The sequence below is a fragment of the Microtus oregoni genome, unplaced genomic scaffold, assembly GCF_018167655.1.
Source record: "Microtus oregoni isolate MIOR12 unplaced genomic scaffold, Mior012 000050F_003, whole genome shotgun sequence".
Taxonomy (NCBI): Eukaryota; Metazoa; Chordata; class Mammalia; order Rodentia; family Cricetidae; genus Microtus; species Microtus oregoni.
In genome coordinates, this window is record NW_024543227.1 from 1,202,894 (window position 1) to 1,220,225 (window position 17,332).

The 17,332-nt window shown below is 41.5% G+C and overlaps 3 long non-coding RNA genes and 1 other non-coding gene across 11 annotated transcripts in view; all 4 read left to right on the forward strand.

Annotated features, from left to right (window-relative positions):
* The first annotated feature begins 906 nt into the window (after positions 1-906).
* Trnaa-ugc lies at positions 907-978 on the forward strand. The gene has a single exon. It is a non-coding gene; the product is annotated as a tRNA-Ala (tRNA).
* Positions 979-1,446: 468 nt separating this feature from the next.
* Positions 1,447-8,124, forward strand: LOC121436790. Its single transcript, XR_005972795.1, has 3 exons — positions 1,447-1,496; positions 5,273-5,379; positions 8,066-8,124. It is a non-coding gene; the product is annotated as an uncharacterized LOC121436790 (long non-coding RNA).
* Positions 8,125-8,130: 6 nt separating this feature from the next.
* Positions 8,131-9,841, forward strand: LOC121436807. The gene is made up of 3 exons (XR_005972819.1): positions 8,131-8,190; positions 8,774-8,868; positions 9,786-9,841. It is a non-coding gene; the product is annotated as an uncharacterized LOC121436807 (long non-coding RNA).
* Positions 9,842-10,169: 328 nt separating this feature from the next.
* The window catches only part of LOC121436778, a 30,990-nt gene continuing 23,827 nt past the window's right edge, over positions 10,170-17,332 (forward strand). For 3 of the 8 annotated variants that reach the window (XR_005972773.1, XR_005972778.1, XR_005972779.1), the window contains exons 1-5: positions 11,765-11,815; positions 12,241-12,322; positions 14,199-14,354; positions 14,993-15,075; positions 15,345-15,469. This is a non-coding gene — a long non-coding RNA (uncharacterized LOC121436778). Of the gene's footprint in view, positions 10,316-11,070; positions 11,208-11,764; positions 11,816-12,240; positions 12,323-14,198; positions 14,355-14,992; positions 15,080-15,344; positions 15,470-17,332 lie in introns of those variants that run through there. The other 5 variants (XR_005972774.1, XR_005972780.1, XR_005972776.1 and 2 more) reach the window with 5 other exon arrangements.

Below are 17,332 nucleotides of genomic sequence, written 5' to 3' on the forward strand. Positions count from 1 at the left end.
TGGGCAATGTGCCTTACCCTCTCTGAGGAGTGGATGAAGGTGGGCTGGGAGGGGGGGTAAGTGGAGGGAATGGGCTGAGGAGAGGGAATAGAAACTTGGATAAGCATGTAAATGAGAAAAAAGATAGATTGCTTTCTTTCTAAAAAATACTCACTTTTCTCACTCATCTGAACATACATACAATATTTATTTAATGATTTTGTATATTGAGACATATACTAGATGATGTGTGAAAAGGAGGACATATTTCAGAAAACCTCTCATTTTTGAAACTTACAAAGCGTGCGGTGAGATACATAAACGTGCAGAAAGTGACAGTACCTTAGGGTTTTATGAACCAATAGCTACCGCACATTTAGTTATTGCCATAAATGGAGTGATGGACAGTATTGGCAACGTTAAGAAACAAAATGAGCAGCCTGACCAAGATTATAAAAACTGCCTTTCAAGCCCTGAACCTAATTAGTGCTTTAAAAGAGGAAGAAGGTATGCTAGAGAGGGTTTCAGGAAGCTACTCATACTCTCAGATATGACCGCATATCAGCAACATATAATTATTAATTCCGCATGATACTGGCATGTTGAACCACCTGCAAGGTAAAGTTGAAGTAAAATTGATGGGACTGAGTACTTCAAAGTATCATTCATTGTTAGGTTACTTTGCTTTAAAGAGCATAAGGTTTGTTGTTATTTTTGTTGTTGTTATTATTTTTATTGTTATTATTTTTCCTTTGACTGAAAATAGATTGTTTTCTCATGCAACAAAAGTCCCATGAATCCTATCAAAACACTAAACCTGGAATCCAATATGCTCAAAGGACCTGATGCAGACCCTTGCAGAGACTCTGAACGTTGGCTCGGTCGCTCTGAATTCACATAGGCTTTGATGAAGCTGTTACCAGGTTTGGGGATGTAGCTCAGAGGTAGAGCACATGTTTTGCATATGTGAGGCCCCGGGTTCGATCCCCGGCATCTCCAAAGCAGTTCTTTTAACCTTTGACTGTTCTTTTTCAGGATGTTTCTGTACAAGATGTCCCAGACTTTAAATTCCCGTGATGAGGTCATATATGCATAGTTAATTATTGGAATGAAATTGCTCGTTTGTCACCGTGACAGCAATGTTCATCTTTGTGACGACATTTCCATAGATACCACCATGGTCTGGTGAGTACAATGTGGTCGGGCTTTTAGGGATATGCTTTGTTCACAGAGCGGAAAAAAAAAAAAGAAAAGCTCTGCATTCGTAGTGGGGACAGTTTCTCTAATGGGTATGCTTTCTTGAGTGAAAACAAGGGTGAAGAGTTCTTCCTTTGAGAGGAAGTAAGGGAGGGCTGGGCGGAGCCATTCCTGGTTACTAAGGGGGAGGCAGCATTGCGGTTGTCATAGAAACCGGGGTCATTATGGCGACTCTTTTCAAATGGCGACCGGACGATGTCCTGGAAAGGAGCATTCAGTTCCTGGTGTTTGGACTGAGTTGAGCTTATGGATTCCCGGAGGTGAGCACCAGAATCTTTCTGAGGGTTGGGAGGCAGATGCAGGGATTCCAGACCCAAGTAGGACCACTCCTACCTCGGGGTTTGCAGCCTGTGTTTCTCCGGAAGGAGAGAGACTTGGGACCATTCTGCCTCCTCCTGTGCTGTTCTGTACAGGGCTGTGCTGGAGCCATTGTCCAGGAGGGGAATTGTGGGAGAGTGAACAGGAGGGAGATGAGGCCAAATGAGCACTCTGTGATCCCGACTTCCTACTCTGTGCTTGAGATTGTTCGCCCATGGATCGGTGAGATGTAAGAGATAAGTGAGATAGCAGGGCTGTCTTTCCAAGTTGCAGTCAGTCAGATCTCTGGGCAAACAGAAAAGAAAGCAATTGTTTTCTCTTTGAACAGTTTTAATATTATTTGAATGAGTTAATATTCAGCTATTTATTCCCAGCTTTATTTACCACTGGATGACCAGCGAGCACCTTCCTCTCCACTACCCCCTTCTTCCCCAGACCTGTCTGTACATGTCCCTCTCTGTGAAAAGGCCATGAGATTGCTAGCCCATAGGACCGGTGAGATTTAAGAGGGAAAGCCTAAATGCTAGTCAATAATTACCCTACATGTCTCAGATGAGTGGTAAAAGACTCACTTGGTTAGAGGATTTTCTTTTTAGTAATCTGCGGTTTTGTTTGGATTTGAGACAGCATTTCACTGTGCCCTACCCTGGCTCAGAACTCTCAGTGTTTCTCCTGCCTTGGCTGCCTCGTGAAGGGGTTGCAGGTGTGGGACACTTTGTGCTTGGCACCGGTCTGGCATTTTAATTTCCATTTCCTTGGGCCCGCCCTGCCAGGTGGCCCTGATCTCTCCTCAGAATCCCTAAGACACTGCTTATGGCCTTAATATCTCTAATGAATCTCAATAAAGGGGGCAATCCTATCAACACCCCCTTGAAAAGCACACCTGAAATATTTCACGGGTCTCGATGACTACTTTCTGACTGACATATGAGGTTTTCCGTATGTTTCATAGAAATGCTTTATCAGATATATGTATTTCTAACTTTTCTCCTAGCCTCAGACTTATCATCTCAATTCTCATCCATGTCTTTGGAAGAGCAGGAGATTTTCAATTGTAAGATCCCACCTTCTCTAGTTCTTCAATTACGGTTTTTATTCGGTGTCTTGTCTGCGAAATCTTTTCCTGGAACCCAGTGACAGGGATTTTCTTCTTGTTTTCTGTTGGACATTTATAGGCTGATTTTTATATTTTTACATCTGTAATTTATTTTGAATGGTCTTCACATATGATACGATGTAGGTCCTAGTTTATATTTGTGGGTTTGGATATACACTTACCTCAGCATTGCTTCCTGAAAGGCCATCTTTATGCATCAAATTGCCTTGTTTATTTGTGAAACATCAGTTCTCCAATAATCCAATCATGGTACATATGCCAGTAATCCCAGTGCCTGGGAGGCTGCAGCAGGAGTATGGTCAGTTCTTCTCAGCACACACTACACGCACTACACACAAGCTTGATGCCAGCATCAGACACAGGAAAAATGTTGACTCGATATAGGCAGTGGTCTGTAAATGTGTGGATGTGAGCGTGGAATGTTGGTTTTGGACTTTTTCTTGCCAACTTTGATTCAATAGCATGCTGGTCCAATTACTGTAGGTTCACACAGAGGTCTCCTATCAGGCAATGCTGTTCTCTAACATTTGTCTGTTTCTAAGGTTTACACAAGCTATATATTTAGTCTACAATGTTTAGAGTTATCCACTCAATTTTTAAAAAGAATAAGTGCTATTTTATTGTTAGTGCATCGAATCTGTAGCTCAGTTTTGAATCAACAGACATCTTACTAATAATGAATTGTTTGAGCCGTGAACATAGTTGTCCTTTATTAAGACAGGTTGTCTCCAATTCAGCAATGTTTGGAAATCTCTCGGCCTATCAGCACTATGGATCTATCTGTCGGGATAATGCACAAATATTTGTACTTTTTGATTCATCTATAACTGCTATTATTTTTTAAACAAATTGATACGTATTGTTTTTTCTGTGAACAAATTATTAAATCTTCTGTAAACTGTCAGGAAACAAGTGTCAATGAAACTTACAAAGGATATTTTTTGTTGCAAGCATGGATTATTTCATGATGCAAACTATATTTGATGTGTAATGCAGCATGTCCCTATTTTCGTATCGGCATTTACAGGTTATTATTGACAGTCTGAAACAAATGAGAGAAATGTCCCAGAGAGAAGTCCATGGCCATCGTCACAGGAATCTCATTCAGACCACATAATTTAGTAGCTCTCACCATCCTGTGTGTGGTCAGAGATGAATCTGTTGTAATGTGGTTGTACCCCTTGAGCTCTCAGTAAACACCAGGGAGCTAGGAGAGTGAGAATGAGGTGTCGTGTGTGTGTGTGTGTGTGTGTGTGTGTGTGTGTGTGTGTGTACAGGAATTCCTTGGCAGAGGCTGGTCTGCAAAGCCTGGTTGATTGACTCTTAGACCTGCAGTGATATGGAGATGGTGGAAGTCGCAGTCCCAGGGCCTAATTACAATTTCCTTTGTGTTCTCTTGAGCCCATGAGTAGCCACTCCTTGGGCCCCCTGTGTTGGACTTACCTAACACCTTGTTACTAAGTGATGACGTTGGACCTGACATTTAAAATATCAGAATATGTCTCCTTATCAAAGCTTTAAGTTTCTACCAGTCAAACGACTGCGTGTCATCACATAGCAGCTAGTGCCTGTAGCTGTGGTTTCTCTGCTTTACCATAATAGTCTACTTAATATTATCACCCATGTACTTAAAGAGAGTCTATAGTTTCTTCATTCTATTATTATAAAAACTTCATGAAACTGTTTCCACATTGTAACTTGCAATTTGTACTAACATAAACCTGTCTCACTCATGTTTACTCACATATATTTGACTCCAGAATGAACTCTCTTCTTCCTTCGAGGTGAGAGCTGTGTGTTTACATTGACATTTGTTAGTGTGTGTTGTGTATATGCTCATGCTTGTGCAGATATGTCCCTGGATATATATTGTGAAAGTTAGTTAATCACTTACTGCTGTGATAGGTTATGTGTTATGATTCTCCTGGTCCTCTTCAATGATGACCTGGTGTGTAGTATACTGCTTACTTATCTCCATATTTCTTTACTCATGTGCTGACCTATATCAGTATGGCTCAACACCCATTTTCCCAAACTGTTCTCCTCTCTATTGCCGTTCTCTATTTCCATGCTCCATTTGTCCCAATATTGGCCAGAGGAATCCATTTAAGATGGCATCAGTGTTCATCTGGTGCCTCTGGAGAATTTCCTGGGTCTAAGCATTGCGCTCTCTGAGCCCCTGTGTGGAAAGGAAGTAATGATGCCCACCTCAAAGAATAATTTTCAGGGCCTGACTGGAGAGAAAACAAAACCTGTGTATTTATGTGGTTGGCGGATTTCCCTTGCCCCCTTTGTGCTGCCCATGGAAGGCTGTGGCATGAAAGTAGGGGCCTGAGTGCACACAGAGAGGGGGAGTTCTTGCCACGGGAATGGGAAATGCACAAGCTCACATTCCCAGTATGTGTCTGCAGTCACAGTTATCACTGTATATGCCCAGGGTGGTGAGATGACCTGGGAGGAGGAAAAACATCATTGTGTACCTTCCATTGATGTCGTCTGCACAGACAAGGCACCATCATTCCATCCCCTGGGATTTATGTGCTTCCTCATCCTGGTTTCCTCTACTTCATGAGTTTTCTTTTCCCTTCTGCTACCTTCTAGTGTAAAGTAAAGGGTTTAATCTTTGCAACCCAGAAGCAGGAGTTTTAAGGAAGAACCCAGTGTGCTGTGATGTCTGCCAGACTGAGCAGAACGTTGGGACATTAAGGGTGAGTTAGTTCCCTTACCCATCCTTAACCATTCAATATGATAACAATACCTCATGTTCTGTTCATTAGCAGCTCTTTGAGGTTAAATGTGATCCCATGTGCCTAAATGCCTTGTCATCTCAGTTGGATGGAAGGATCAAGGCACTGTGAAGTGAGTATGTTACATCAGCTATCCCAGATCTCTCTGGTCGGTGTTAGTGCTACTCAGATATCGTGATTGCCTTCAAGTCTAACCCTATTTGATGTTACTGCAATTATAGTTCCTTCACAATCACCATTGTAAGAACAGAATCTACAATACATTTACTCTGTGTCTATAGAGGACCACATCACATCACTTATACTTTTTGCTTCAAACATCACACAGAACTGAGAGATATTAAAAGGAAAAGGAAACGTATATATTTTAATCATATTCTGCATTGATATTCTTCTTCTTTCTTCCAGATATTTCTGATTCCTCTAATATTTGTTTGTTTTAGAAATTTCCTTTAGCCCTTTTTAGCAGCATGTCTCATATTGATAAACAATTACGTTTACTTTTGATGATGGTTTTTTATCCCCAAGATAATCCAGCAGAATAATTTATGTAGACATAGAGATTCAGGTTTGATAATTGCTTTTATTCAGCACTATAATAAATAGTGTGCTTTATCCCTTGGACTGCATGCCTCATTATAATTACGTGGCTCTCTTTTTGTCTACCAGAAACAGAATTCCTTCAACATGATCTCAAGGTTTTTTCTTTTTTCTTTTCTGAAGTTTGACTATATCAATCATTTCATGTATCTTGGGTTCATATGCTTCCTGGTTTACTCAACATTGTTTTAGAAATAGATTTTTTTCCTTTGTGCTTTCATCTACAAGTTGTTGCATCTTCTGTTTTCATGGCCCACATATTTCACTGCCCTCTCTTTTCCTTCCTCTTTTAAGCTCCTGTTCGTCTCCTCATGGTCTGTTTTCTAGTTTTATGACCTGCAAGCATGACCACACACAGCCACACTCACAAACGAATTCAACTCTAGATTCGATATCTGAGAGAAAACTTGGGTCTTTTATCCTTACTTAGTCTGCATTGTTTTACAGACCTTCTGGAAAACTTGGGTCTTCTCCTACATTAATGGATGCATAGAGGTCACCATTCTTGGAATATTTTTGTCTTTTCTGCTAAGCCGTGGTTTCTATTGCTGTGAAAGAGGCCTTTCAGTGCATCAGTGCCTAGATACATATGTGCCTCCCAAAACCAGTTTGTGATGATTGGTTCTCTCCTTCCACCTCATGGGTCTTGGGAATTGAACTCAGCAGGCAGGCATAAGTATATGTGCCTTTCTTTTACCAATTGAACTACCTGCAAATTGCAACATTTTAATCCATACATGCATTTGTGTACAAATTTAACAGTCTCATGTGGAGTTAGTGTTGGCGAATGTTCCATATTCATCTGGAGAGTGGGTAGGTTGTCTTCTATCAAGTTTCAGAAGTCCATAGAGCTACAGGAAAATTAGCTTTCATAAATCTTTTCAATGTATTATTTCCCATATGATTATTGTTGCATCGAAAACAGTGTGTTCCAATCTACTATTGTTCCTGAGCTTTTCCTTATCCATTGCATTACTCAGATCTCACTAAAGCAGTGGTTCTCAGTCTTCCCAATGTTGTGATCCTTTAATCCGGTTTGTCATATTGTGGTGACCTACGACTACAAAATTATTTAATTGCTACTCATAACTGTAATTTTGCTATTTTTATGGACCACAATGTAAATATCTGTGTTTATTTATAGTCTTATCTGATCCCTGTGAAAGGGGTCAAACTCAAAGGTTGAGAACCACTGATCTAAAGGAATATAATTGGTAGAATGTGCCTCCCAAAACCAACAATGGCTCTGTCTGGCAGAAAAGCCATAAATGGTAGTTGTTCAGTCAACAAGACTGGATGTCTCAGCAGTCCCAGTTTGGCACTGGAGATCTAGAGGATTCTTAGGGACCTGCTACTTTTCTTCAGTCACTATTGGAGTCCCAAAAATGTAGGTTCTAACTCCAACAAAGGGATGCCTCAGAAGCAGGGTAGATGACATTGCTGATAAGAATGAGAGCAAGCAAAAATAAAAGCTTTCCTCTTCCACGTCCTTTGATGTGGACTTCCAACAGAGATGATGATTAGGGTGAATATTCTCACCTCACATGATCCAATCAAGAAAATCTCTCACAGGAGAGTCCAGATACTTGAGTTTTAGTTGATTTCAGATGTAGTCTTAGTGACAACCAAGATTAGCCATCACATTCCTCAAAAAAATGCCACATTATTGGTATATTTCTTGAAAAAGTAACATTTTGCCACTAAAGTTGATCCCATAGAATTATTGTGGGTTTCAAAAATATCTCTTAATTGCATATTCTTTTAAGCATTTCTCAAATATCAGAATTTTTATCTCAGGTTACCTTTTATTTGTAATTGGCTATTATTTTTTGTTCATTTCTAAGTGTTCAGTGTAACATTTAAGGGATATGTGCTTAAAAGTCAGTATTTTAAGATTTTATCTTTTTTTCTGTCAATTATGTTTTATTTTATTTTATTTTTTATTTTTTATTGAAAAAAATTTCCGCCTCCTCCCTGCCTCCCATTTCCCTCTACCTCCTCCCACTCCTCTCCCCCTCCACCCACTCCTCTCCCCCTCCCTCTCCAGTCTGAAGAGCAGTCAGTGTTCCCTGCCCTGTGGAAAGTCCAAAGTCCTCCCCCCTCCATCCTGGTCTAGGATCATTGGGCTACCAGGCGACCCTGTTTATGTGCTGAGGAGTTCCATCTGGACGGGTGAGTGTGTGCTATCCAGGGGCAGATTGTCCAGGAAAAGAGCACAAACCCCCCTCCCCCAGCTCCTTCTGCAGGGCTGTCTTTCTTACACACGGCCTCCCCCCAAAGCCTGCGTTTTCTGAAAGGTTCTTTGCTCAGGAACAGTTTTCTGCTCCTACATTAAGGCTACCCACCCAGAGAGGTGAGTGTCTGCCAACCGGGCAGGCCTCAAGGACCCCCCGAAAGGGAGCACGTGCACCTTCAGCTTGTTGGCATGGTGTCCTGTGTTCTACTTGTCCCCGCCCTGCCCCCCAAGACCCCCCTTTTGTCCGCGGGTCATTGGACTACCAGGCGTCCATGTTTTGGTGTTAAGATTTTATCTTAACAGGTAACCTGAAGAGTATTTTTCTTTGCTTGATGTATTCATATACATTTACATTTATTATGAAATCAATACTCTTGGTCACTTAGAATCATCTCTATTCTATTACATGAAAAGCCATAGGTAGCACTTACCTTAATGATGTCTGTGAGATGTTCTGTATCCTAGATACAAGGATTCCTTAATCTGGTGCATGGTTTTCAAACTTGTATTCCCCATCAGGGCATTGTCTTCATTTATCAACCATTACGTGGAAGAGCATACAGCTGACACTTGATGGACGTCCTAACAACAAGCTTCTCAACTTATAAAAAGAGGTTTGTTATATCTAAGAAGTTTGGTTTTTATTGCTTTTATTGAGCTATACATTTAGCTCTGCTTTCCTACCTTCCTATACCCTCCCCTTCCTCCTCTCCTTTGACCCCCCCCCCCCCCCATGGCCAGTTTTCTCAGGAATTCTTGTCTTTTTCTCCTTCCTATGTAGACCAGCAATGTCTCTCTTTCTTGTCTAGGTTGTCTGGGGTTGTGGAAAGTAGGCTGGTTTTTCTTTGCTTTTTATCCAAAAGTCACTCATGAGAGAGTACATATTACATTTGTTTTTCTGGGTCTGGGTAAGAAGTTTGTTTTGAATCCATGTTCCTGAGCTTGAAGGTATTTAGGTTGTTCCTCAGTCTGTTCCTCACTGCCTTCACATCCTTCATTGCACCGTTTATCATAGCTAGTTCTGTTGCTCTTTCTCTCCCATTTCTCCACCACACATTTTGCTCACCATAATGGCTTCCTGGAAGTAGCGGGTCGACCTGTGAATGTCTTCCCCAGCCCAGGCTTTGACAATGCAGGCTTGCCTGTGGGTGTGTGGCACCTGCCTGAACAGAATGGTGTCAGGCAGCCTGGGGATATCTTCCCGGCACCCAATGACTGCAATGTTTTAAAAATTGTGTGTATATTGTAAGCATTGCTGCTCAGATGGAAAGGGATCCTGGCAGTCAGGAGCCAAGGAATACCACAAATTCACCTTAAACTTAGAAGCTCACAGCCCTGCTTCAGGGAAAGCTTTTCCCAAATTAACAGCTCTGCTCTGGTAGGGGAGGGTTTCCCTAGCCAAGTTGTTACAGCTCTGCTCAGATCCTCAGAAGAGTAACAACTCTACTCTGCTAGGAGAAGCTTTTCCAGTTCTGCTCCCCTCTCCTCCACTCGTCTCCAGTTGAAGTCATTGCTTCTCTGTTCTTCTTAGGCAAAGAAGGTCTCACCCAAGCCTCATTCAAGAGATTCACTGGGAGGGAAGAGTCCAGGAGGTGGCTGACCCTGCAAAAGTGGGAAAGGCAGCTCCCAACTGAACAGGTACAGGGTGGTTTCATGCTCAATGATCTGCTGGTTTTCCTGCTCAGGGATTGGTTGGTTTAATGCTGAGATATTGGTTAGTTTGTTTTGCCGAATTGGTAAGTGGAAGAGTGTGTTTCTGTAGCTTTGGTTTCAGGGGCAAATGTGTTTATTTCACTGGCCTTTTTTAAACGTTGGACTCTGGTTTCAGGGCCAGTGAACTGATTCTAGTCTCAGGGTCAGTGTATGTTTCTTTTGCTCTGGTTTCAGGATTAGGGTGTGCTGCTTTGGACAGAAACGGGTGTTGCTCCCCTAGAAACAGATATGCAGTCCATTGTGGGCCAGCAAGTGAGTGCTGAGAACCCAGTCCGGGTCTTCTGTAAGAGCAGCAAGTCCTCTTAACCATGGGGCCATCTCTGCAGTCCAAGTCATCAAATATTAAACGTAATTACTATTTTTCTACTTTTCCCCATAATGACAATAGACATCTTCTTATACTCAGGTAGGTAAAAGTTTCATTATTATTTACCAATCCATAAAGTTTCATTTCTATGTTAGTTAGGTTTTCACTCCCAATCACTACCCTACCCTGTCTGCAGGAAATTACAACAATCTGATATTATACCAGCACTCGGGAGGCAGAGGCAGGCGGATCTCTGTGAGTTCGAGACCAGCCTAGTCTACAGAGCTGGTTCCAGGACAGGCTCCAAAACCACAGAGAAACCCTGTCTCAAAAAAAAAACCAATCTGATATTATAGACAAATTAATATATATGCTGGAATGTATTAGAATAGAACCAGAGTTTAGAGACATCTGGCCTTCATTCATCTTGAATATATGTTTAAATTTATCTATTTTGTTGCCTATGATAATTGTTCATTCTTAATATTAAATGGTGTAGCAATGTATAGCTACACAGAAAATTTTATAATTTATTTTTATTTTATATGTATATATGTTTGCCTACATATAGGTATGAAGAGCACATGCATGCCTGGTGCCCATGGATGCAAAGAGAGGATATTGGATCCCTTGGCACTGGAGTTACAGTTGGGAGCTGCCATGACAGTCTTGGGAAATGAGTCATTTACCTGTAGCCTGTTGTTTAGGTTGTTTTCAATTTCAGTGTCTTTTATATAAAGCTGGTGTGAACTGAAATAAATAAGTCATTAAAAGAAAATATGTCCTCTTCCTCCAGGTTATATATTTGGGAATGTGATGGTCAGATGACAATTAACATATGAAGACATTGGGAAATACTTTTCCAAGTCTCTGTCCTGTTTTCCATGGCCACCAGCAGTGGGTACGAGAGTTTCATCCTCCACAACCTGCCAGGTCTTTGTATGACAAGTCTTTATTTCTGAGTATTTTATGGGTGTGTCAAGAGTCCCCTCAGAGTCACCTGTCTCTCTTCCCTAAGTGTTAAGCATGTTGCGGCTGTATGTTTCTCTTAGTGGAGCATCTACTCACCCTTCTGGCCAACTTTTATTTTCTGAAATGTCTATTTTCTTACTGGCTCTTTTTGAGGTTTGGGAAATCTGGAAACAGTAAGACTGTCACCTGATACACAAGTTCCCACATTCATTTTCCCAGGCAGGAAAAATATGTTACTAACATATATTTGGAAGAGTGGACATTTTCTCACTTTATGGAGTTCTTAACAATCCAGTTGTTCATTTAATGAAAGGAGGTTTGTTATATCTAAGAAGTTAGTCTGTAATTCATTCGTTTTCTCCTACACGATTCATGTTTAGGTTGTATTCTTTTCAAAAAAATATTTATTTATTTATTATGTATACAATATTCTGTGTGCATGTCTGCAGGCCAGAAGAGGGTACCAGACCTCTTTACAGATGGTTGTGAGCCACCATGTGGTTGCCGGGAATTGAACTCAGGACCTTTGGAAGAGCTCTTGACCACTGAGCCATCTCTCCAGGCTCTAGGTTGTATTCTTGATCAATTATCTTTTAGATTTCTTTTCACTATGTACTGAGTGTCTGCCTGTATGTCTGTGTGTACGATATGCGCATTTGAGTGCCGATGTCCACAGAGACTAGAAAAGACTGTCAGTTCCCCTGGCTCTGGAGTTATAGGCATCTGTCGGCCACCATATGGGTGCTGGAAACTGAAGTCGGGTCATCTGCAATAGCCAAAGGCACTCTTAACCTCGGAGATGTCTCTAGTCCTGTGTAGATCCTTTGTTTGTTTTGGGTTGACTTTTGTATCCTGAGATAAACAACTTGTCTATATTTATATTTGTGCATGGGGATGTCTGCTTGTCCCAAAATAAGACAGAAGACAGGGCATTGAAGGGGATATGAGAGGGAATACATAGCCCCTCATCCTGTGATCATTTTTACATTTTTAGGACATTCAAGAAGCCTCAGCCCAACTGATAGAGCCAAAATTACCTGCAGATATGATGCAACTATTCCTAAAAACATCTCAAAGTAAGTTTAAAAATAAAAACAAACAAACTGGGGTCTGAAGATAGGGTTCATTATTTTATATTTCTGAATGTCTTCCAGAGGATCCAGAGTTGATACCCAGCACCTACCCAATGGTTGACACTGTTTGTAACTCCAGTTCCAAGACATCTCAAACTCTGGTTCCCTCTGTGAGCAGTAGGTACTCACTCATGTGGTGCACAAACTTCCCTATGGAAAAACATTCAACAAATATAAATAAATTAATTAATTGTGCTTACTTAGGACAAGAATACTTGTAAAATCACATATTAACCTTAAATTTAATTTACTAAAAGAAATTTTAAAAGCGATAAGAACATTTCAAAAGATTATTTTTTTATTTTTGACTTTTTAATAACATATTGTATATTTTTCCTAATGGGAAAACAGAACCCATTTAAAGACTCAAAGTATTCTTACATGTAATTTTAAAACAATGTAACTCTGAGAGCCATAAAAATCTTCACATTTCTCACTCTTCTGCCCTCCTCACACACCCTTTGTACTGACACCTAATCTCAAGTGTCTCTCTCTAGTCCTCACTGAGGCCGTCATGCATGAGCCATCCTTATTCTGTGTGAGCTTCTATCCACAGGATTAATAAGCTCACAACCTTTGCTTCATCCTGGCTTTTTCTGAAAGTTTTTTCTGCAGCCTAGACCCAGTTTACCAGGGTCAAGGTCATCAAAGGACAGGGTGATCCTCAGGCTGAAGGTCACGATGCTGGGCTGCTCCTCCCTACCACTACAGGGAGTCCCAAAAAACCTCGGTGACCAGCATATTCCTGCTTCATTGAAGTGTCTTTGTGTCTTTGCTAAAGGTGTCCCCTCACACGTGTGTGACTCTTCTGTCCCCTTCATATTCTTTTCTGTCTTATTGTCATTACCAATCAGGCACGCTGTCTTCATTTCTCTAGGTTTATAAGGAGTCTGGAAGTCATGTGTTCATCCTCCAAGATTTTTCCTTTTGAAGGTGTTTTCATGCTCTGGTTTTTCATATTCACTATGAGTTTCAGGATAAGCCCATTAGTTTATGAAAAGTCTGTTAGATTTCTGTTGGTATTGCACTGGATCTATAGGTCTTTTTGAGGAGAACAGACACCTGTATCTTCCATTGCATGAAGGTGATTGCAGAGTGAATTCTAATTGGTCTTAATAATAAAATCTGGAGTCAGATATTACGAGGTTGAATCTATAAGATCAGAACAGCAAAGCAGCCAGCTTCCAGTTCTTTCCTCTATGAAATCCTCAGACCAAATGGAGCATCCTGTCTCTACAAGACCTCAGACTGAATGCCTGGATCTCCTATCTCCTCCCACCTTATATTCCTCTCTTCAACAAACCCTGGGAAGAAAAGTGTGAGCCACCAGTGCCTGACTCTCTTTCTGTTTTAGACTGGATCAATCTAGTGTATCCCAGGGTGGCCTTGAACTCGCAGAGATCCATTTGCCTGTACCTCCTGAGTGTTGGGAAAGGTGAGTTCCAACACTGCCTGTCCTCTCTGGCTAACTAGTGGCTATCTGCACACACTGATTCTCAGGCAAGCTTTATTGTCATGGAAGAAACAAAATATCGCCACAGTCGACGAATCTATACATCTTTACTCTCAGCAATGATTTGTCCCATTCAGTGTCTAGGCACAACAGAGAAGCGGGCAGAGTTTTTCTAATTATTTCATATTTCCTGATGCTATCTCCAGTGACAGGGATTTTAAATTACAGCTTCCACACATTTCACTGTGGTCAAATGTCTGTGGGTAGATTTTAACAAAAGCTCTCTTTTAGGTTGAAATGTCAGGTTTCTTTCTCTATGATGAAAATGTCTTTGAAAACATATATTTGCTTATGTTTCAATTTCAGTATTTTGAAGTTGCAAGTTAATTATGAGAAAAGAAACAAATGTCCAACACCCAGTTTGGGGGAAATTTTCTAAGGCAGCCACAGGTCTAATGTTTGCCCAAATGGAATCTTTGGAATCATAGAGATACTCCTTCACCTCCCAGCCAGCTCCATCAGGTAGGTGTTGAGATCACAGTGGAGAGAAAGAAGGGGATACATGTGAAGAGTTAGGTATGTATGTGTAACTCCAGAAAGATTTGTATTATGTAGAATAAGTAGGTAACTTTTTTCAAAATATCTAATAATATTTTTGCCAACACAAAAGGGTCAAGGTTAGTACTCGTGTGTTTTCCCTCTTGTTTTCCCATCCAGTCATGCAGATTTTAGCAGTGTCTGCTGTAGACTGTTTACAGAGGGGGTGTTTTATGGATGGGTCTTGCCATATGGATTATTACCATGACGCCTGCTAAGTGTTGCTCTGATACCTACTTCCCTGTGCAGTTACTAGTATACAAGCATTGCTTGTCTTTGAGTAAAGTTTCCCTTTTATCTTTTGTTTATTAATGGATTTACTCATGCGTTTGTGTCCACTCAGAAACACCCATTTTTTAAAGGAGTACCACTTTGTCATCATTATATACTGTGATGCTTAAATTATCCCATAACATGCCCGTGCAAGGACACACATTCAAGTGGACCTGCTCTTCACTTGTTATCTGTCTAGAATTCTGGATTATCTGACCACCCCCAGAAGACAGTAATCACCAAATGCTAGCTGTCAGTGACACTTTGTCTCCTCTTTCTGTCAATATCAGGTCTCTTCTATGATAAGAACAACAGGAAGGCAGAGAGAACACGCAGAAGGTTGACAAGAAGCTGACATGAGCCCTTGTTTCCAGTATGTGAGTCATCAGTGCCACCAGTGTGAGTGTGTGTGTGTGTGTGTGTGTGTGTGTGTGTGTGTGTGTGTGTGATGTGTACATGGGTGTGTATAGGAAGGGTCTGTGAGATGAACAAAGAAGAGGAAGATGTCACTGCACATCTTTGACTTGACTGGATGCAGACAGACTACTCCATCCCTATATTCAGTACAGTAGAGTGCATGAGCGTTCTCATCGCCTTCTTCCCCTCCCCATGAGATTTCTCTCCCCTTACTCTGCCTTCTAGTAGAACAGGGGAGAAAACAGTGAACTCTCCATGCAAATCCAGCTCCTGGAGAAGAACCAAGTGTGGTGTGGTCTTGTCAGCCTGTTACCTGAGCAAGAGTGACAAGATCATGTGGGACTCACCAGGTGAGTCATTTCCTTTTCTCTTCCCATCCATGTGACCTGCAGCGGATCTGCGATGCCTTGTAGGAACACATCCTGTTGCAGCAGGGTAGCAGCAAGAGCAGCACACTGTGGAACAATGGCATTCATAGACTCCCCAGATGACAGAAGTCTGCATGGGTTCCTTTAAATGACCAGGACTGAAATGGAAGCCATCCCTTCAGACCATTTCCTGAATGGGTCATGCATTTCTGCATCACATTTGCAGGGAGTGCTTATTAAAATGGTAGAAATCTGGGTCCACACTAGACACCGAATCAAACCCTGTGAAGTGTGGTGTGGCATAGCCACTTCTTTCTGATGGCTGTCCACGTTAAAAAGTATTGCTACTGTGTTTGTTATTCTGTCTTCTAGGATATGGAGTCACAGACTGCTTAATTCCATACCGTGTTCTCTTGCTACTCCCGTAAATACCAGTGTGTTACATGGCATGTCAAATACGCATCAATTCCTTCATATATATTTATCCAGATATTCACATACTGGCCTCTTTTGTGAGCACCTTGTTCCTGCACTGTGAAGACTAGCACGGGTTCCTGTATTTTGTGTTAGATAGGCAAACTGTCAGTAAGCAGAAGAAATCAGTAATCAGAGCAATTCCATTTATTATTGGCGCTTTAAAGATCATAAAGGGGACAGGAAATAGTTGTGATGGAGATTGTGGTACGTGATGTTACCCCCTAAAGTTTTCAGAAGTTAGCATGTGATCTGAGTCCTGAATGGCAAAAAGAAGCAAGGCCATGCATAAGCCATGTTATGGGCGTGCTTGCCCCCATGGAGAACAGTGGATCTAAGAGCAGGGGACAAGGCCAGTGGCCAGAGCCTTGAAGACAATGTGGACACTGCTTGGGGATAGGGTAGAAAGGAAGATGTGTGTCGTTTTCAGCTGACTATGACATTTGGATTATATGATCAGTGTGGAAGGTGAGTTATGGAATTGACATGATTTGATTCCTTTTGGTGGAAGGTGACTTGGCACTGCACAGAGAAAGGCCTGGGGAGGGCGGGATGAGGGAGTGTGTGGAGACAGTGGAGATGGTTCAGAAGACAGGGGAGGGATGGAAGTGGATTGAAAGAGGGATGAAGCCATGCTGCAGTGATCAGCGTGAGAGCTGCCCTGTGCAGCCTTGTCTGGGAGAAGGCAGATAGCACCTGTATGCGCTGTGCATTTTCCTTGTGGAGACGTTGCTCTAACATCTCTGGATTTGTCTGACCACTTGGAGACACAGTGCTTCCGTTTACTGACATCAGTTGTTCCACGTGTATTTGACACAGGGTAGTTTGAATACCCAAACTAGTTGTTGTAAAACTTAGTAATTTAACAACGTGTCAGCTGATGAATAATTTTCAGATGTAAACTTTTCTAAGTAAAACTAACTGTAGAAGAATTTCCAAAAGAATAAGAATCTAACATTTGTCTAACGAAAAGCAAACCTAACGTTTAAAGTATTTTTGAAAGTGGTTGTTCTACAGCATGTACTGCTCTTGGCAGTTTTACGGATGAAGCGAGTAGGCTTTAGGCAGAGTCAAAGTGAAATCAGTCTCTAGGTGCTGCAGCTCCTGCTTGTCCCTATTCTTTCTCCAGGAGACTACTGCCTTTAGAAATGCGTATTTTTGACAGGTGGGCGTGGCACACACATTTAATCCCAGGACTCACGAGACAGAGCAGTATGATGTCTGAGTGCAAGGCCAGCCTGTAATTCCAATTGCATACATCAACATTAGTCTGTCACATATGCAGGAACTTCTGACTGGCATTTAGAGCAGATGTTGTAACTAAAGGCCCATAAAATCAATGAGTGAGCATTCTAATGCTCTCAATTCAGA